This window comes from Microtus oregoni, unplaced genomic scaffold, assembly GCF_018167655.1.
Source record: "Microtus oregoni isolate MIOR12 unplaced genomic scaffold, Mior012 000028F_ref0000031, whole genome shotgun sequence".
Taxonomy (NCBI): domain Eukaryota; kingdom Metazoa; phylum Chordata; class Mammalia; order Rodentia; family Cricetidae; genus Microtus; species Microtus oregoni.
Window position 1 is genome coordinate 11,593,145 of NW_024543087.1, and position 22,384 is coordinate 11,615,528.

Sequence of the window (22,384 nt, forward strand, 5' to 3'; positions counted from 1 at the left end):
TTTCATTCCAGAAATGCAAGGATGGCTCAACAAACACAAATCAATAGATGGGAGGTGGCACATAAGCAGACCTGAGGATAGAACGCACATAGTCACCTCACTGAGAAGGCTTTTGAGAAAGTGGCATCCATTCATGACAAAAACTGCAAAGAAAGGAACTGAAATAACATAACACAATAGGGCGATATGCAATACACATACAGCCATTATTAAGTCAGAGCAATGTGACAGCAGTCCCTCTAAAATCAGGCAAGACAAAAGGAACCCATGCTCTTCAAGCTTATTCAATCTGGTGCTTGTTGATTTAGCCAGAGAACTGAGGCATATGAAATAAATAAGGAGGCACAAATAAGAAAGCAAGAAACGCATATTCCTCCTTAGGGATGATGCGAGACTGTGACTTAAAGATAATTCTAGAAACTATTTGAATTTGATAAATACTTTAATAAATGTATCTATTAATAAAAGTTAATTTAAAATTAGCTTGTACTTAATTGGTAGTTTTCGTATATGCACAAAATACACCCCCCCCCAATAACAAACTCTATCTTGGGTAGAAAGAACAATTGCTGTAGTTATAACACTACTTGAGATTAGACTATACTACAAAGATGGGGGCTAGAGAGATGGCTTGGTAGTTGAGGGCTCTTTCTGATCTTGTACAAGACTAGGGTTCATTAGCAGCACCTGTGTCAGATGGCTCACAACTACCAATGTCTCCAGCCCCAGAGAATCCAATCCCTCTTTGACCTCTCTGGGCACCTAATATCTATGGTATGGTATACATACAGACAAGTAGGCTGCGGTGTAATAACCCTTTTCCTGGGGAGAAATAACATGTACCTTGGCTAACACCAGAAAGAGAACCCACTACATACCAAAGTATGGATACCATCTAAATCCAACATGGTGAATCAGTGAATTTTACTGTGGTTAGTTAGAGAAGCAGAAATGACTCAAAGATAACTACATCGGCAAAGTTCACCCCAGCATGGGTGACAGTTCCCAAAGATGGGACCCTGGAGCCCCCTGCACAGCCTGCTGACAGCTCAGCAGATTGTAGAGTGTCCTCTCTAGGTGCTTCATTTGGTCTGAGCCTCTTCCAGTCAGCTGGTCTGGTCTCAGTTTGGCTTGTCTAAGAGTCTTCTTTACTGATTGGTTTATCTGAGAATGACTCTCCACAGGCTTGTTTACTTTGGGGAAGAAAAGGCCTAGTGAATGTGCTTGGTTTCAGGGACTTCCTGAATCTATTTTGAGTTGAGGGCCTTTCTGCAGAAAGAGCATCACTAGAGAATGGAATGTTCCGATTTCAGGGGAAACTCTCACAACACAGGCACACACACACAGATATAATTTTAAAATAACTGATGTAGGGGAATTACAACCCTTCACTGATAGTGGGAATGTAAATTATTTCAATCACTTCGGTAATCGATATGGTGGCTCCTCTAAAAAATATTAAAAGTAGAAGTACCGTATTATCCAGCAATGCTATTCCTGGGTGTATTTCCAAAGGAATCTAAACAAGCTTACAAGAGAAGTAAATGGCAAGAGAACCCAGATTTTTAATTCTTCCAGTGTGAACTGAAGAGCTGTAACTGTCCCAAAAACTTCTAGACCACTGGTTCTCCACCTTCCTAATGCTGTGACCCTTTAATAAATACACCTTCTCATGTTGTGGTGACCCCAACCAAAAAGTTATTTTCATTGTTACTTCATAACTGTAATTTTGCTACTGTTATGAATCATGATATAAATATCTGTGTTTTCTGGTGGTCTTAGGTGACCCTGTGGAAAGATCATTCGACTCCCCCACCTCTAGAGGGCTCATGACTGACCCACAGATGGAGAACCACTTTTCCACACTGTCAGGGGGTTAAGTAAGGAATTATTAATATTAATAATAATATGTTTATAAATACTCTCAGGTGATGTATATATGTAATCTTATGATTACACACTACAAAGCAGACATTGTGGAGAAACCAAGCTGCTTTAGCAAAAGTGAACAAGAGTTTTCAAAGTCGATGGTCCTGGAGGCCTTGTCTGGACAGGATTAACCTCCATCAGATAATCCTTCCTCTGGTGTGTTGACATCTGGACTCTAGTCACCTGCTGGAGCTCTCAAGGCCCCTGACGTTATACCTTCATTTTCAGGTTGGGACTGTTGAAGTATCCACCTTCATAGACTGAGCAAATGTTCTATTCTCAGCTCTCCAGTGTGAGCAGCCATTGCTGATTACTCGGACTTCATAGGGTAAGCCAGCCTAAGAAAACCCCTTTGTAATATGCATTCATCCTATCAAGCTGTTCCTCTAAAGAATTCTCACAGATAGAGACCTCATAACATATTTAAAGATAAAGGGAAATCACTCTCCCACTGAGTTTTCTTTGAAGGCTTCTCTCTCTCCCTCTTTTTTTAATTTATGAAATTTATTTGCATTTAAAAAGAACTTTTGACAAAGAGTCACTGAAATCATTTGAATAAGTGAGAAAATACAGTCAACACTACTGAAATGTAAACTCATTCAGGCAGACAAAACCTCTCACACTGCTATTGACAGGAAAACTGAAGGCTTCAGAGTTTACAAACGCCTGCTGGTATAATTAATAATATTCAGCAACTTGTGTTACTTTCCTGAATATATAAAAATTAAAATATCAATTAAAAAGCAAACATATCTTCTCTTTAAATGCTTTTTACAGATGCAATTTCAATATTTATCATTTAGTAGTGTGTAATTTAAGAGTTTTCCTTTATTTCATTTTTCATTTGTAAATTAAACAATTTATCCAAAGGGAATAGAGTTGCCCACAGGCCCATAGATCATATATTATGTTCAGGAATTCATGGGGATGCCCATAAGACACAAAACATAATTACGAAGTGTATTTCAAAAGCTTCCTGAAGCAGATGGTCATGGACATAGGAGCTCCGGTAGTTTAACTGGAAGTGTAATGGGACTCCTGTTTTGGGGAACCAAATTTAGACTCTTGTTTCAAGCTTTGCTTCTGATGGCACACACATAGCTCAAATCCCAGGGGTTCTCATTAAAGTCAAGGGCATGTCCAACGGCAATCCTATATGGAACTTCAAATCTAGCAGACTTGGACTGTAGCCAAGAGTTCAGAGTCCTTTTCACCAGGAAACAAGTGATGCAGGTTGTCTTTAGGTTCTGAATGAGGTTAGGTTAGGTACTTGAATGAGGAAAGCAAGGTTCACATTTACTCTGTGTTTGTGCAGGTGAATATGTGTGTGTGCATGCATGTGCATATGTATTCAGGTGCATATGTGTGTGTGCAGGTGCATGTGTATTTGTTCAGGTGTGTGCATATATGTGCAGGCGCTCACACACACATATTATATAATGTGCGTGTGTGTGTGTGTGTGTGTGTGTGTGTGTACAGGTATATGTATACCTGTGTGGGTAAACATATACTCATGTCATGACCTGGTGAGGGCCACCTTTTTTTTCTTGTTAGGGTCTTTTTGTGTTTTGAAGCATGCCAAACACACTGAACTTGACTGGACAGTGAACCCCAGAGTCTGCTTCTCTTCTTCCACTGTGATGACAAGTACACAGAACAGCACCAGGATTTTTTTTAATTCTTTATATATACTTTTTAATCTTCATAATTAAAATATAATTGCATCATTTCTCCCTTGCCTTTTACTCCCTCCAACTCTTCACATGTACCCTATCTTGCTGTCTCAAATTAATGTATGTCCCCTATTTCTTTAACTGCTGTTACTTTTGTAATTTTTCAAAGATTTATTTATTTTTGTTTTCTGTGTATGGGTTGTTTTGTATGCATTTGTGTACCATGTGTGCACCTGGTACGTTCAGAGGCCAGAAAAGGATACCCACTTCCCCAAAACTGGAGTTAGAGATGGTTGTTAACCACCATGATGGTGCTGGGAATTGAAACTGAATTCTCTGGAGTATCATCCAATACTCTTAGCTGCTGAGCCATCTCTCCACCCCCACACATATATGTAGTGACATTTTGTTTGTTTTAACAAACAAAGCTTGCCTGAAGATCAGAGTGCAGAGCTAAGCTACTAGAGGCCAGGTGGCGGTGGCTCACACCTTTAATCCCTGTACCTGGGAGTCCCACATTTTTAATCACAGCACTAGGAAGGTAGATACAGAGAAAGAAATAAAAGGCGGGAGGAGACAGGAGCATTGCAGCATGAGTTTTGGAAGAGAAACTGCAGTCTGAGTATGCAGTATGAGAATTAGTAGAAAGAAACAGGATTGTCCGTTCAGTCTGAGCATTGGTAGAGGTAAGCTGGCCACGCTGCTTCTCTGATCCTTCACCTTTCACCCCCTAAACTCCAGGTTTTACTTATTAAGACCAATTGGAATTCATGCTGCACATAAGTTTTTGCATAGCTTCTGGGATAGAGCTTGTCCTCTCATGCTTGCAAGTCCAGCACACATTATCAGCTGAGCTTCTCCCAAGCCTCTGTATTCTTTAAAAAACATCACTTACACGAACAATGCCCAAGCCATACTTTCCAGTGCAAGTGAGGAGACCGTTTCTACCAAGAACTTTCATGTCCCCAGTTGACAGGTGATTACAGGAGCTCTATCTGTAATCGATAAAATTTATACTTAAAGGGATGAATCTATCAGAATTTTTAATCTGTGCCTTAGTATAAACCAACAGGTCAGCAAGAATTTATAATATGCTTGAACACACAGAAGGCCTGTATTTCTGACCTCCCTTAAGCTTTGAAGACAGTGTACCATGTCAACTGCTCAGTCAAAGGCAAGGTTTCAATGGTCTCTTTATCCCCCAAAGAGTGAAGCTGTGTTGGGGTGTCTCTCCTGAGTTCTGTATTTGGGGTTCCTCAAATAACCCTTGCAAAAGTTACAAGGTTACTTGTAAGAATTTTATCTGTGGTCCCTCTTGGGAATCCAAGATTTCTCTGGAAACTTTTCTGAAAGACAACTTACGTTTTCTTTTTCTCAACTCAGATAACAAGAAAACACTTTGTTATTTTTTTTTAATATTCTCAAGCAAATATACTCTGTGGCACTTTTCCTTGCAGACGGTGTCTGGTAGGACAAGAAAACATTGGAGTAAAGGAAAAGTGGGTGCAATGAAATTTTTCCATAGTTTAATTAATGCGTTTTTCAAGATAAACTATGACTTTGAGGAGTAATGCTCATAATTGCATTCTGATCACTATATTCTTATGCATAACTTTAGAGCCTTCTGCTACTAGGTATAGCACTAAGTAGATGTGAGAAATGAAAGTAAGAATACATAACATTTTGAAATTTTTTATTCTTGGATTTTTAAAATGCACTCCCTGTTACTTGTCATTTTCAGATATAGTCAAATCTTAAGCAGAACTTATAACTCATGAAGAAGAGATGATTGGAAACAAAAATCACCAATTTTGATTGTTAGTTTATGATTAATGTTAAGTTTTCCTGCAACAGAATCTGTCTGAATATTTTGACCAATCTCATCCTTATCTCCTTCCAAGGCTAGATGAAATTTTTCTCTAGAAGCATTGTATATCATAATTCCATATCCTCTACGGTCTGGGATTACCTCAGGATTATCAGCTTGTTCATATCTGTGTAGTTTGGGCTGTAGAATAGAACCACAGAAAACCAATGACTGAAGATAACTGTGAGCCCCCAAATCTGCAGATGAAGTGGTCAAGCTCCCCTGCTGATCCTCATGGTCTAGTGTATGAATGTAGTCAACTGATGGCTGGGTTGGCTGTCAGAACATCTAGGTTGGTCATTTCTATGTGTCTGGTGTTGAGCACGACTAGCCAAGGTCACCTGACTATTTTCCCTATGGCCTTTTGTTTCTAGATGTTAGCTCATGCTAAATGTCAGGATAAATAAGGACTTTTAAAGAGTATTCAAACCAGGAATTCGAGGTTGGTGTGTGAGCAGTAATCCACTTAACACTTTGCTTCATAAATAATAAAGCTGAAGTCCCAGCTTCCCACACCATTTTGAAGGGGTGGTCACATGTTATATTTTACTACATGATATCTTTTACTTCCATCCTAGTCTGAACTGCTTTTCTTTGACAGCAATTGTTTACACGTTGGTCTTCATTGTAATATCCAGGCTTCTTGAAGCAAAGAACCTTAGTTTAGGACAAAGTAGGCACACCATGAGGCAAATGAGTGAGTGAGCAAATGAAATGGTTGGTAAACAATGTTCTCAAAGGTATATCTGTGCCTTGAACAAATGCTTTGCCGGGGGTGGTAGCGCACCCCTTTAATCCCAGCATTAGGGAGGCAGAGGCAGGCGGATCTCTGTGAGTTCAAGTCCAGCCTGGTCTACAAGAGCTAGTTCCAGGGCAGCTAAGAATGTTACACAGGGAAACCCTGTCTCAAAAAACCAATAAACAAACAAACAAATGCATCACTCAAACTCTATAAACTCTATAGCGATTGTATAGCAGATAATTCAACTTCTGAAGAGAAATTGTCAGCTCTCAGCTCTCCAAGAGTGATCTCTACAACTCTAGAATTTTGTGATATTCTGTCTGGGACTATATTCATTATGTTGTCATCAGTGTATCAGAATGTGAAATACCTAACAGGAACAACTTCAAGTGGGGAAGATTGATTTTGGCTCACAGTTTCCTAAGTTTGGGCCCATTAGAGCAGGGAAGCCACAATGTGGCTGCTCAGTCCACAGCAGTGAGAGTATCCTAACTGATCAATAATCAAACATTTGCCCAAACCCGAACATAAACTGTAACCTTCGAATCCCTGCCCCAAGTGACATACTTTTTTTTAAAGAAAAGCCTTCCATAATAGCACAAGCATCTGGGGACAACCTGTTGGGGACATTTCAAATTCAAGCTTTTAACAGAAACCTGGCATACTCTGAGTAGTTACTGACTTGGAGTGAGGTCTGTAGAATGTAAAGCATCATGTTCACCACTGATGACAGGAGCTGGAGACAGAAGGAAGAATGTGTGGAAGACCAAGCTCGTGTTTACCATCAACCCAAATAAAATGGTACAGAGTAGGCCTTGGGTGAGCATGAGCAGGCCTTGGGTGAGCATTCCTGGTTGGAAGCTCTCCTGGCCCCATGCATACTAACACAAGTTACGTCTGGGAGAGAGGGATGTTGTCCATGGCTTCACAAGCAAAGACCACCTGGAAGCTCCATACTTAAAAATGTCCTGAAATCTCTGTCCTAAGCTCCTTTTTTTTAATAAATATATTTTATTGAGCTCCATATTTTTCTCTGTTCTGCTCCCTGCCTCTCCCCTCCCCTTCAACCCTCTCCCAAGGTCTCCATGCTCTCAATTTACTCAGAAGATTTTGTCTCTGACTATTTTTAATCTGTATCATTTTGATGTCTCAAAACAAAGCTAATGGCAGCTGGGAGAAGGATAATTATCCTTTCCCAGGGATCAACCTTCTTATTGATTATCCAATGCAGAGAGATCAGCCTTGAAAACATGTACAAACTACCGACAATAATGAACTCAGCAAGATATATATATATATATATACACACACACACACACACACATATATATATATATATATATATATATATATATATATATATATATAACAAAGAAAAAGAAGCTCTGAACTTGGGAGTGGGAGGCACAGAGGGATTCAAGGGAAGGTAGGAGGGTAGCTAGGAGGGTTGGTTGGATATAGAAATGCAAGTCAGAAAAGTGAAGTGATTTTATTTCAGTTAAAACATATTTTAAAAAATAAAATTCTAAAAAAGAAAAAGGAAATAAACTCTGAGTTCAGAGACTTTCTAAGACGTCTGTGGGTGTTCCCACAGATTTTCGGAGGAGGATACACTCTCTCACTGGTGTCGTGAGCGCTGAGTTCTTTCTGCACCCCTAACATGTTAACTGTAAACATGTGTTTCCTGTCAAGGAGGGGTCGTGCTTCTTAAACATCTTCTGCACTATAATCTGATAACAGATGTTCTCTGAAAAAATAAGAGTGTATGTCTAAATTAAAGCTCAGAGACAGTGTTGAAAGACAGGCCAAGTATCTATTCTCACAAGGATTATGTTGTCTGAATTTTACAGTAATTAAATAGACTCAAAATCATGAATGTTGTAGTTTGTGCATGTGTGTGTGTGTTTGTTTGTTTGTTTGTATTGTGTACTGAGAATTTATCTAGGGCTAGATAATGCTAGACATGTGCTATACCACTGAATTATATCTCCAGCCTCTTCATTTTCTCTTAATTTTATTTTGAGATAGTGGAAGTGGCCCAAGCTGGTCGTAAACTCATTTTGTAGCCCTGTCAGTGATCAAAAAATCCACCTGTCTCAGCCTTCTGAGTAATTCCAATTATACACTACATCACTCAGACAAATGGTATCACTTTAACTAACATGGTAACATGATAAAATAATATGTGATAAAATGAATTATCTGAAGATTCTGTGGGGAAGCTTATTCACAAAAGGAGTCCAGGAAAGGCGCACTGAAGGATGTTATTAGCCTGAAAGTCACCTAGAGGTCAGAGACGAGTGTATAGGTAAAGGTTTTCGGAGAAAACAACTGAAAAAGGTTAGTGGGGCTGCATTCTGGTAAGGGACAGAGTTCAGTGGACCGTGTGTGGGCTGTGTGCACAGAATCATAAGGAACCCGGTCTCAACTCACGGCTCTGACAGCATCCTTAGCATCACCTGGAAGATTCCATGAAGTACAGACTCTGAGACTACAGTGCTTAGTAATCCGCAAGTAATGCCGATATACAGCCCAAGTGTGAGTGTTTCTATCTAGCACAGGCCCCTAAGACCTTGCCAAAAAAAAAATAGAGTGCCAGGTTGATATTTTAAATTCATATTTTACATTTTATGACCCGATCTATATTCTTTGAAGTGTTGTCTGTGCTTTTAGATTGTAGGCCCTCTGATTCAGATAGGCAGATCCATGTTTGTGTTACTAACATACAGGATGACAGGATAACAGGAGGATCGTAGAGAATAATAATGAAGGGTCAGGGATACAGTTTGGGGCTTAGTAAAATGAATTAGTCTTTATGTGAAAGAACCTCAGACATTCACATATGTATTGTGAATCTCTAAAACAGTTTGCCATATGGCTGTAGTCCCCAGTTTTATTTGTTCATGGACACGTAATACTTTTAAACCTTTACGAAGTTATTGGAACCAGCTCCCAAGGTAATAATCTCCATGGGTGAGAAATAATTAAGAAAAGAATAATTTATAATATTCCCCCTAGGAAAAAAGTAATCTGTAATTAATTAAGAATAAATAATTTACCATTTAAATAAAATATAGTTTTCTAGCATATTTTATAACTGGAGCCATGTTAACCAGGTGATTTTTCCTTGGAGTCCTACTTCAATGAGCAAGTTCAATGTCTTGCCTCCCATAGAACTTTCTCAAGAGTCTTGGCCTCTCTGAAAGCTACAATTAGTTATTCTCTACCCAAGCGGTCATTTAAAAACCTGCTAACGTACTGTAATTAGTTTAGAAACAAGTTTATTTACTTGCATATGTTAGCAATGAATTAAAGGGGCAGCAGGGAAGTCCCAATAGTTAACAGCATTTGCTGTCCTCTGGACGACAAAAGGTGGGTCCTAGCAACCATCGAGTAGTTCACAATCACTTGTAACTCCAGCTCCATGGAGTACAATACAACGCCCTCTTCTGACCTCTGTACACACTGCTCTCTCCTTCTCTCTCTCTCTCTCTCTCTCTCTCTCTCTCTCTCTCACACACACACACACACACACACACATACACACATACGTGAGTGCACGCACGAACACACACATGCACACATGCACAAATGGAAATAAATCTCTTAAATATGGTAATGGAGTTAGCACATCTCTTAAAATTGAAAGGAGGTATTTGGCCGAGGATCTGATTCAGTTTCATATTGGTTTGAAATTTTTTATTTTGTGAATGTTTATGATATGTCATGATGCTATGACTTCATGGCTCTTGGCAAAATCAAGGTTAAATTAATGATTCTATTCCAGGATTACTTTAAGGAAGTCTCAGGATCTTTATTTTTATATTAAAAATAAAGCCAAACGTTTTTAGGGCTCTTTATTCTGCACACATGGATACTTTGTAAGTCATATTACTTACTGTTTTATTTAATGCATACACCTTGTGTCTGAAAACTGTTCTGAAAAACACAACCAAAATGAAGTTATTTCTAGTTCTCTCTAAATGAAGAAACCACTGGCCGTGTTGGAGCTCACTAACTCAGGATGGAGGGGTGCACTGTTGTAGTCTTCTGTTTCTTAAAATTCCAACATATCAGTTTATAGGAAAGTGTATATTTCCCAGAAGACCTGTGATCTTTGAAAATAGAACCAACGAAATTTCAACACATCAAAGAACCTGCTCTGAAAACGGTCCACAGACCATTTTCATCTTCTCTTTTCCCATTTACCTGTTCCAAGGCTGGAAAGGAAAATGATCTTTTAAAAGTTATAGACATTCACACAATCAGAAATGCTCACCTATCACGCCAGCCCTGCAGACTGCCCCCCTCTGCCTATGTGAGCATATCTAACTCTAAGAATCCCTGCAGGTAATCTACTGAAGCAGGTTTATGAGCTACCCTGGAAAGTTCCAGTGCATTAGTCACTTTAGAGATCAAAATGTTCTTTTCAACACTGCAGATTCACTAGAGAATGAGAAAGAACATGCAAACGCCCCCTTAGCTTCCAAAAGGCATTGAATGCTTTCAATAAACATTTGGATAGTTGTTTATCTTGTGGGGTTAAGTCCTTAACTTTTGTTTATTAAAAGATCTTGCACCGGAGTTTGGAAATATTTTCAAATTTATGTTAGCTTTTTTTAAAGTGTGTGAGGTATGTGTATATAAAGTCGTATTTGCCTCCTTCCACATTATGTGTCCTGGGGATTGAACTCAGGTCATTAGGCATGACAGCATGTGTCTTTAAGGACCACATGAACCCTCTTGGCAGTCTCTTAAGGTTACTATTCTTTTGGAAACCATGTGAAGTATACTCTTTAACATATTTTTGGAGAGTTTAGATTACATCATATTCATAAGCATCTTGCACAATGTCTATCATGCTGTGAAGATTCAGTTGCTGTATTATCAAGAAACAGATAAATGAATTATTCCAGCAGTCAGTCACCATGACCCTACATGATACCATTTTAATAGCAAGTGAATTGGAATCATATAGGATATTTGAATATTAGGTCATCTACCATCTAACACAAAGATGTCAAATAGTGGCCCACCTAGGAGGCACTGAAGATCTTCCTATAGGATGTGAAACCTGTCAAATTCTGGGCTGCAGGAAAGGATGTAAGATACTTATGAAAGAATGCCTGGTTATCCCTCACCTGCCTAGACAAACCTGAGGCATGTAATGTTTTATTTCTTAAGGATTTGGCCCCCAACCTGCCTGTTCCCAAGGGAGGAGGGCCAGGGTATTAAGCTTGCACACTTTCCCAGGATACTACGATGTGAGAAGGCTAGTACCTCTTTATCATATAGGAACCAACAGCCCGAGACCTGGAGGGAAAGCTTTAAGACATGAAGTAGCAAGTCTGACTTTATTCCTGCCCCTCTCCTCTCTCATCACATCTTTCCCCTATTGCACACCACTTCCACACTCCCTTGTTGTACAGAGAGCATTAATAGCACTGATCTCATAGTACCATTAAGATCAAGTTAGATATATGTAGGAAAATGTCTTGAGTGCTGAAATGCTGCCCAGAGGCACAACATTATTTTGTAGATGCCTTCTTTTAATCTTTGCTGCTGTGTTCTTATGCAGTAGTTACTTCTTTTGATCCCAAGAGAGGAGAGTCAGGGTTTTGAATGGGTGATCTCTAAGCCATGGCCATGTCTTTGAGTATGCCCAAGGTTTTCTGAGCTGGAAAACAGTTTTCCAGTCATCTACTTCCACCAGAGCTGAACTCCAGCCATCAGATTTGGCAGTGAACTTCTTCACCCACTGAGACATTTTACTGGCCCCCAATCATTCTCTGTTAGAAGGCTCTGAATGTAATTTAAGTGTGAGAATCATAAAGTTCATATTCTCATGAAAGTTCACTATGGGAAAAAATAGTGTGTCTGCTCAGGATCCCTTTGACAGAACGCCTGAGGCATCCTCATTGTGCTAGCCTGTATGGAGGTATTTTTAAAGTCTGTGAACAACCTCAGCATTGGGCTCGTCTCTGATGCTGACACTTTTATCTTGACAACGGTTTCGCTTTTTTTCCTTCTATATTCAGTAGGACTTTTTTCTCTTCGTGAATTTTCTTTTCAAAACGTTGAGCTATTATCAAGGTGCAGTAAACAAATCTCTTCTGCAAAGAGGGCCTGCTTCAAGCAGACCCTACCCTTCAGACAGCACCATGGAGCAAAACCCATTAATTATTGTTTTTCTTTTTTTTTTTTTTGACAGCAGAGGAAGGATTGTGACAAAGCCCACTTATGGAAAACCTACTGGCACTAGCATTTCCTTCCTGTTTAGGTTGTATGACCCCAGAAAGAAGCACAGACATGAAAGGTCTCTTTCTTTTTCTCTTCTCTTGCTTATATTTAGGCAGAGGTTTAAAAATAGATTAGAGAGCGATTCAATACTCCAGAGGGGCTTGCTTTCATATCAGAGCTCTTGAAAGTCCACCAGATGCTTAACAGTTAGAATTGTACTTTCTCTATTGAATTCTGAAAATAATAGCAGCATTACTACAATGGTAGCCTTTTACTTCCGATTGACACTTGCACAAAAATGTGTAGGGTTACTCTGCAGCATTAAATGGGTGCTGTTGATTGCAGTGTCGAAACCAACAGGGAGACTAGCCAACATTTGAATAATGAGAATAAATTGTCCCAATAGCGCAGAAGAATTTAATTGACAAAGTCAAATGATTTTGAGTGTCTAATAATGAAGCTCACAATGAAATACAAGACACACACTAAAAATGTATGGACATGCCCAGATGACATAATCACAAATGCTGCTTTGGCCAACCTATTATCCTAGGATGTGGGTATCCCACTTTCTCATCACAACCTTTTTGGTACTTAAGGTATGCTGAGTTGGCTCAGATGCAAAGGACATATTTTGCTGCTCTTCAGAGGACCAGAATTCAATCCCCAGCACTCTGTTCAGGTCCTCACAACTTCCTAACTTCCTGTTGGTACATCTCCAGTAAATGATTTCCTCTTCTGGCCTCCATGGGAATCTGCATGCATGTGTACATACCTCCCCCATACTCAAATGCAGTACCTCAAAAAAAATCACAATGTTGAAAGAAAACATCACGTAACTCTTTAACTTATGTTGAATTGATTTTTAGATACGGTGAAAAATTAAACTGTGTGTGCATGCTTTAAAAGTTTGGGTGTGTTGAATGCTACTGTATATTCATGTTCCTATGGGTTTATCATATTGTGAATCCATCAAGGGATAAATATACTAATAAAGTCAGAGCCCTCATGATATAATTGTCTCTGAAGTATTTCCAAATCATTCACAGAACTGTACTCAGGTCTTCAGGGAATTATTAATCTAATTAAGTTCACAACCAAGATTAACCATTCCTGTTGTGACTCCATACAGATTATAATTATTTTGCTTGCTTGTTGCTGATATTTTGAGTATTGACATTTTAATTGATATTGGATTACATTGGTAGATCACTTTCTGTTGTGTAGCCATTGGCTTATAGTTAAAGATAGTTATTGAATCAGCTTCTCTTGGAAACGCTGATGAGATCTCTGTTCACTCTATACTGGGGATTGATGATGTACTAAAGAAAGGATTCCACCCAAGTACAACTTGGTGAATCAATGTGTTTATTGTGCTTGCAGGAGCATGGATGAGGGGGTTTACAGGAGCATGGGTTGTGAGTGCTTAGAGGAGTATGAGGGACTCAAAAACATCTACACCACAACAAAATCCCCTTCTGTGGTACATGATACCTTCCTGAAAACTGCAGTGAAAGTTCTATCTTGAGATGACATTATGATTCAGCATCCATTCTAGGTATAATCTAGCATTTCCCAAGATCACTCTCATCTTAACTGTGGTGGGAGGAAGGAATTGTATGAAGCTCTTGTGAGGGTCCTTTGACACTGCCCCCACATTAGAAAGTATCAGTCCCTTCATTGCTAGGATCCATTGTATTTGCTTATTCTATTGGCTACCAAGCAAAGGTTTTATTTTCTCCATGATGCCTCTAGGGAAATCATTGTATGCCCTAAGGAATATCCACACTAGAACAGTAGCATATCGTATTCTTGGGAAAATGTAGAGATTAGAAGATTCATGCTCACACTGGCCTTTGTCAGCACTTCATCATGCGAGAATATACATAGTCTTCAACCACCACGTGGTAATGAGAAAAATGTGATACCTGTCAGTGTAAAATTAATCCCAATGGATACAATTAAATATAGCAAAAGTTTCATTAATATCTCATTTTCTTTAATCAAAAATATGTTCTTTGTCTTGTTATAAATAATTTAGGTCGTTAACAGTAAGTTCACAATTAGCTTGTTCTTCATACATAGTTTAGACTTCATAAGGATTTATAGTACTCACCATTTGCTCTTATTTTTCATGACATGTGGCCATGCATCCATCTAAACACATAGATATGCACTTGTACTTGAACAAAAGTTTGAAGCAAAAAGAAAAAAATGCCACACCTATTAATGACTGATTAGAGCTGAAGGATTGAGGAGGGGTAGACTATTGTAGACTCAGGAGCCAATGATCCTGAACATTCTTTGGTCTTCATAATAGGAACACATTGCCCACCTCTATATCCAACTTAATATCTGTGACTTTTTTGAAGTAATAAAGCCTTTTTTTAATGTAATAACAGCCACTAATTTCTGTAGTAACAGAAAAGTGACTGAGACACTTTTAGTTCTGGAAAGCAAATCCCTAATGTTCTCAATGACAATTCTCCTTCTGATGAAGTTGCCCCTTTCTTTCTCCTGCTTTTTCCTCTGATTTTTTTACCTCCCTCTCCAACTCTCATGTATTATTGCTTCATAAAAATAAAAGGAACTTTTTTTTGAAGAAGGCTTAGAAATAACTTCTGCTATATTTGATTTGTTGATATGGTTTAGACATCTGAATTTAATGTCTTAATTCATGTTCTCTAGAAAGATCTGGGTTCAGGGATCCAGAGTAATAATGGGATTAGTTGAGGGGATTTCCACAGAGAAGACGTAAGTAAGGGGCTAATAAGAGTTACGAGGAAGAGGCTAAGAGTTGAGGGTGTGCCAGGCAAGCCCAGCCAAGTGAATCTCAGTGTGGTTCTTGGTTCAGCATTTGAGCTCCAAAGGGGACTATGCAAAATTGTGAATTTTCAGATCAAAATTGGTTCTGATCCACCAGGGCCTCATGAGCATAAATTATCCTGAAGGAGCATCCTACCTTAAGGCAAGAGGTTGACCTGTTTCCTGCACATGTTGACCAGCCACCACTTACGAGCAATTGGAGCTACTGGAAGCAATTGTTTAGAGAAGCTGAGCAGCTGAAACCATTAGATAAACTCTTGAGAGATTAGGACCTGGTGCTCTGGTCTGATAAAAAGGATCCAATTCCTAGTTGATTTGGAATCAAGTGGTTTTGGTCTCACTCCATGTTTTTGGTTCTCATAAAGCATCATGCATAAGATGGCTCTCATTTACATACTCTTTGTAGTGTTCTTATCAGTATGAAATTGAGGAAGAGATTTGAGGGTAGTGAAAAAAATTCACTCTTGCGCCAGAATGAAAAGAATTATGTATTGGGTAAACTGTAATGGAGGATCAACCCCTTTAGCATAGTGAGAGGCAGAAGTCTCGACTTTAGAGAAACACTTCTCGGGTCAGGGTGAGTTTTTTGTACATAATCTCTTGGTATGTAATTCATACCCGAGATAGAGCCGGGTTGAGTGCTGGGAAGCTAGGGTGAGTCATTGTCATGTGACTTCCTATGTACTCTTTGTCGTGAAAATAAGGGTCCTGTAATTAGAGGCAATCTTGGGAGCTCAAATCTTAGTCCTGGCCAAAGTTTGAGAGTGGGGTTAGGTTATAATACTTGTCACTTGTGTTGATTTTTGTTTGTTTTTGTCAACGTAACACAATCTTGAGCGATACAGGAAGAAGGACACTAATTCAATCTAGAAAATACTTCCATCAGATTTCCTGTAGGCAAGTCTTTAGAGCATTTTCTTCATTGATGATTGATGTGGGAGAGCCCGGCTCACTGTGGACAATACAAACAACATGCAGGTGCCCCTGGGTGTATAAGAAAGCAGGCCAAACAAGGCACAAGGAGTAGGCAAGTAAGCTGGCCTTCATGGCCTTCTCTTCAGTTCCTGCATCGAGGCTTTTGGTGGTTAAAAGGAAAATAGCCCCCAAAGGAAGTGGCTATTAGGAGGTGTAGTCTTTTTGGAAGAAGTGTGTCATTGTTGGGGTGTGCTTTAAGGTATTTTTGCTCAAGCTTTCCTTAGAATGACTTACATTTGACTTCCTGTTTCCTGCAAGGTGTAACACCCTCACTGCACCACACTGGCCTGCATGCACCATGCTCCCTGCCATGATGATAATGGACTGAACTTCTGAAACTGGAAGCAAGCCACCCCAAGTAAATGTTTTCTTTGTAAGGGTTTCCATGGTCATGGTGTCTTTTACAGTCATGAAAACCCTAACTGAAGAAAAAGTTGGTACCAGGGAGTGAGGTATTGCTGTGATAGGCCTGACTATATTATTGTTTGGAGTAGTATGGACTCTGGGACTGTATATTAGAAAAGCTGGGATTTTGATGGGGATTGCATTGAATCTGTAGATTGCTTTTGGTAAGATTTTCATTTTTACTTGTTGATCCTTAATCGTCAGAGAAATACAAATCAAAACAACTCTGAGATTCCATCTTATACCTGTAAGAATGGCCAAGATAAAAAACACTTACGCTGGAGAGGTTGTGGGAAAAAGGGAACACTCATACATTGCTGGTGGGAATGCAAGTTGGTACAACTCTTTTGGATGTCAGTGGAGCGATTTCTCATAAAATTAGAAAACAACCTCCCTCAAGACCCAGTAATACCACTTTTGGGTTTTATATCCAAAGAATGCTAAATTGTGCCACAAGGACATGTGCTTAAGTATGTTCATAGCAGCTTTGTTTGTCATTGCCAGAACCTGGAAACAACCTAAATGCCCCTCGACCGAAAAATAGATAAGGAAAATGTGGTACATTTACACAATGGAGTACTACACAGCCAATTGATCTCTTAAGTGATAAAATAGCCACTCAAATATAGCTTCCAATTTCAATTGAATTTATGTCTTTAGTTTTGGTTATATAGTTTTGTTTTGCTTTTCATTTTTCTAGATGCAAATCTTTTAATACATAACATTTGAAAAAGTTTTCTTCAGTTCTGTTGTTTATTTTTCAATTGTAATGGTGCCCAATGAAGCACAAATGTTTCTAATTATAATGAAGTCCAATTATCTTGTGTTGCTTGTACTTTGATGTCAAACGTAAGAATGTGTTGCTTAATCTATCATAAGATATACACATAGCTTTTCTTTAGACAGCTTGTAATTTTGGTTCTTACATGTATATCTTGTTCCTTCTTAATTAACTATTGTATGTGATTTGAGATAGAGAACACAAAATCCTTCTCTTTTTTCTTAATATTTTTATTTTAATTAAAATATAATTACTTCATTTTGCCTTCATTTTCCCCCCTGTGACCCCTCTCTTTCACATACAGATGGCAAACAGTCTCATTTGTTGAATCACTTTCATTATTGGAAACTCTGAGTGACTGAAATTATGACTGAATGTGTGTTGTTGACATGGGCATCCCTGGGCATCACCTCAGAGGTGTGACAAAGCCTTCCTCAGGTTCCATGTGCAGGCAGTGATAGTACAGAAAATGTCCACTATAGATTTCTCCTCCTGTATGTCTATGCTCTAAAGACTAGTCCCCTACAGAGGCTGCTCCCACAGAGATCAGATAAATCTACTTTCTTAATTAGCTAAGCCTTCTTTATTGTATGTAATAATCTTGCCTCTTAGTTCACATGTATGCCTTTTCAAAGAACTCTCTTCAAGTTATCTAATAAGCCCTGGAGTGCTGAGGCTTTCCCATCGGAGAGCCCAGTATCCCCAATCTTATCTAATCCCAAATCTTCTGTCCTCCATTCCATAGTCAGGTCTGGTGCCTGTAGCTGTGAGAGGACATGGCAATGCCTTTTCCTTTAGAAGAACTCGGAATCTATTGAAAGTCTAACTTGTAATGACTCCCCTGATGAGAGTATGAGGAGCCTCCGTCCTGCTCCTTAGGTAAACTATGAAATATGCATGATTTTATGTTGTTAAAAGCTATAAAATTGAAGATTAATATTACATGAATTTGGTAAACTCATAATTTTGTAGAAACTTAAAAATATCCTCTTCCACAACTAATAATAGAATAAGAGAAAAATGAAAAGATATATTAGAGAATCCTTCAAGATGAATGAAAATGAAGAGGTAATGTTATAATATGTATGTATCTATCCAGACTTCCCAAGAAATTTATAGTTTATGTGCTTTTCTAAGGAGCAAGAAATATCTCAAATCAATGATCTAATCTTTCTTCCAAAGACAGTAGGAAAAGAAAGGCAAACATACCTAACACAAATCAAAGGAAATAAATAATAAATATTCTTGTGTCAAGTGATGAAATACATAGCAGAAAAGTAGTCAATACAACCTCTTTGAAAGTACAAACAAAATTGACATATTTGTAGATAGATTAAACAAGAAAGAATGTTACCCCAGAATTAGAAAAGAATACATTGCTACCAGGCCTAAAGAAATGCAGAGACACTATGAGTCATTGTATGCATGATATTAAATAGCTTGTATAAAATATACAAATACCCATGAAAACACAATTATTAAAACTGATATAAAGAGCAGTTTATTATTGAGTGGGCCTATAACAAGTGACATAAACTAGAAATAACATTCATTACCCATAAAAAAGAGCAGGCCCAGATGGCTTCACTGTAGAATTCTATCAAATATTTAAGGACCATATAATTTCCTAAACTTTTCCAGTATTACAGAAGAAGGCAGCATTTAGAACAACACCATCTATTAAGTCAATATCAACACATCGCCAGAACCAGCCAAAGCTGACATCAACACTTCTTATGAATAGAAATATTAAAATAACAAATTTTAGCAGACTAACTCATCTTATATAACAAAATTCATGCAACATAAACAAAAAGAATATATCACAGGATGTAAGTTTAGTTCAGTATTTACTCATAAAGAAATAAATGTCATATGCCTGAGTAGAAGTAATGTCTTTTAATCATCTTAATAAGTGCAGAAAAGTTAAGAAACTGTCTTCATAATAAGAAGTTATCAACAAGAAAACTGGAATAGAATGGAGTTTCCTGTACATGACAACAAATACCAGAGAATGCCACAGTTCATATCATAATGCATAAATATTGGATGTCTTCACCATAACAAACTGATCTGTATACCAACTACATTTCTTAACCATTTTGTTGGGGATTAGAACTAGTAGTCATAGATTAAAGAAGTAAAAATAATAAAATAAATATTAAAAAATAATAGAGTATAAACAAGCCATGTAAACATGGAAAATTCACAGAGAGTCTGGATTAGGCAAATTGTGTTTCCTTTGAATTTTTTGACTGTGAAGAATCTAAGTACAGAGAGAGATTTCATTGTATGGGCTGTTAAACTAAACCAGCATGTATATTATAAAGGTATCTTGACTTCAGAATTTGGGTCTAAGAACATGTAGCTTGGGAAAAGAAGTTCATCTTTTGTTTTCACAGAAGACGATAACTTGTGGAATGCTTCCAGTTGAATATGGTTTCATGGACCCAGGCCTTCTGAAAAGTCACCATAAACACCCTCAAAAAGTTATTTCATCCAACTGTTGACTGAGATGAACCTAGCACATAGGATACATCATGAAAGAACTAACACACACACACTAAAAAACAAAACAAAAATGAAATAAATTATCTTCTGTGAATGACAGGAAAAAACAGCAATAATTTTTACTGGGAGGTATTGATATAAAGAATCAAACAAAGCTGCTTCAGTAAAAATGTGTACTACTTGATCTTTTACAAAAATAGATTCAATAGCAGTTAAAGAAACAACTGAATGTTGAAAAGTATAAAACCCAAAGCAGCTAATGATTTTGAGGGAGAGTCTATATCTTGTAAGATTTTCCTAGACTAATGACATGAGTAAATTCAGATAATCTTTAAGCATTAATCAAACTTTACAATGCCTTAATTCAATTCTTCAAACTTGTAGAATTAAAACTGTTTATGATAATCCTTGAGCTTCTTCAGAGTGCCTTGATATGTTTGGGGCTTTTGCAATGTCATTCTGGGGTCATGTTGACAGAGAGAGGTGGGCATACTCTACAAGTATTTAGACATATGGCCAATGGTTTCTAATAAAGAATATCCCTTTATTTATCCTGCTCACATGGAATGTGACTTCATGCATACTGGAAGTTACATCCAAGCTCCACTTATAGGGATCATTCTGAGGCAAAGTCATGTCATGCCTAATAGATTTGACAGTCTCAAGGTCTTTTGTTCCCTTAGCGCTGTCCAGGCTCTTCCCTGTACAACATCTCTTTGTCTCTTACTCTTCAAAATTTTCCATATTAATCACAGGAACTCATTTGCATACTCAGTAGTGGCTAATTTAGAACAACAATTTGAATTTAGGAGTTTCCCAGGGCAGAGGTGAGTCACACCCTTAGCTGTGTTTGTAAGGACATTACCAGAGAAGATGAACTGAGAGAGACAGATTCCTTGGAATGCAGGCAACAGCATTCTATAAGCTGTGGTCTCAGGCTTAAGGGAAAGAGGAGCAAACCAGTTGAACACAAGCATTCCTTTTTTTCAAACACTGATGGACTGAGACATGAGCAAGCTCACACTGCTGCCACCATGGAGCCACCTGCAGTATGCCCTTCCATCATGGTGGACCATCATTGCCTCAAATAATAAGTGTTACTTTCACCAGATGTTTGGTCACAATGATAAAACTAATTTAAATCCATGTGTTTAAATTTTTCTTCTCCTCCTAGAAATGTTATGTGTTTTCTCTCTAAAGTGACCGTGTATCCCTCGATGGTCACTCAAGAGTACACTACTCATTCTTTATCCTTCACTTCTCTTGGGCTTTGGAATAGGTTGGAATATTTTTATCTATTCTATGCAGCAGAACTTCTGACTATGAGGGAAATATGCCCAACAAATTTACATTGAATCAGTTCAGTTCATCAGCTGAATTTACCCATCTAGCATCTGGTCTCCTGCCTTGCTGTCATGGATTACACCTGGATCTTTACCATTGCTCTGGCTGAATTCAAATTCTGTGTGTACCATATGTGTTCAACTCCTGATATACTGTGCCTCAAAATCCTTGTATTATTGAACTTTGTAGCTGGAGGCTGCTCACTTGTTTCCCAGCCACCCAGACCCAAATAATTACACTGAAACTATATTAATTGCAACACTGCTTGGTCAATGATTCTAGCATATTCCTAGTTAGCTCTTATATCTTAGATTAACCCATTTCTATTAATCTGTGTATTGCCATATGGTTGAGGCCTACCAGTAAGGTTCTGTCCAACATCCAGCATCTGTCTCCTGTGGGGGCTACATGGCTTCTCCTTGACTCTACCCACTCTCTCCTCCTCTATCTGCTTGTAATTTTCACCTTGCTCTATTCTGCACTGCAATAGGTCCATAGCAGCTTCTTTATTAACCAATGGCATTCATAGTGTGCAGAGGAGAATCTCACATCAAGACCCTCCTTTCTCTCACATTATCATGCCTGAGAAAGTAAGTCCTTACCATGCCATCTTCCGACCACCATGCCTGAAATGATGAGCATTAGATAATGCTCTTAAATATCTCTCAGATGTTACAGTTACTAAGAATTGGCCTCTCAGGCATCCATTCAGGCTCAAGAGCCTTTTTTTGTTTTGGGTTATAATGCAAGTGGTCTGTGATTTTGCCAAACTTAATATTCTTAAAAAAGAGAGAAAAAAAACTTTTAAAGAAAGGTTTTTCCAATATATTACAAGGTAGAACTTAGCATTTATTCTATGTTTGAGTTCTCTATATTTCCAATAAAAGATAAAGGGAGAAACTCTTAGTAATTCACACACTACTGTTCTGTCCAGTGGTACCAAATACAATAAAGGCTCTCAACAAAAGAAATTAGGAATGGTGGAATGATCTCACTGTGTGAACCCACGAGTTGAATCACAATGCTTTATAAGCAGGACTGTGATAGATACTCTAGGTCCTTGGAGATTAGAGACAGGGAGTGGAACAGAA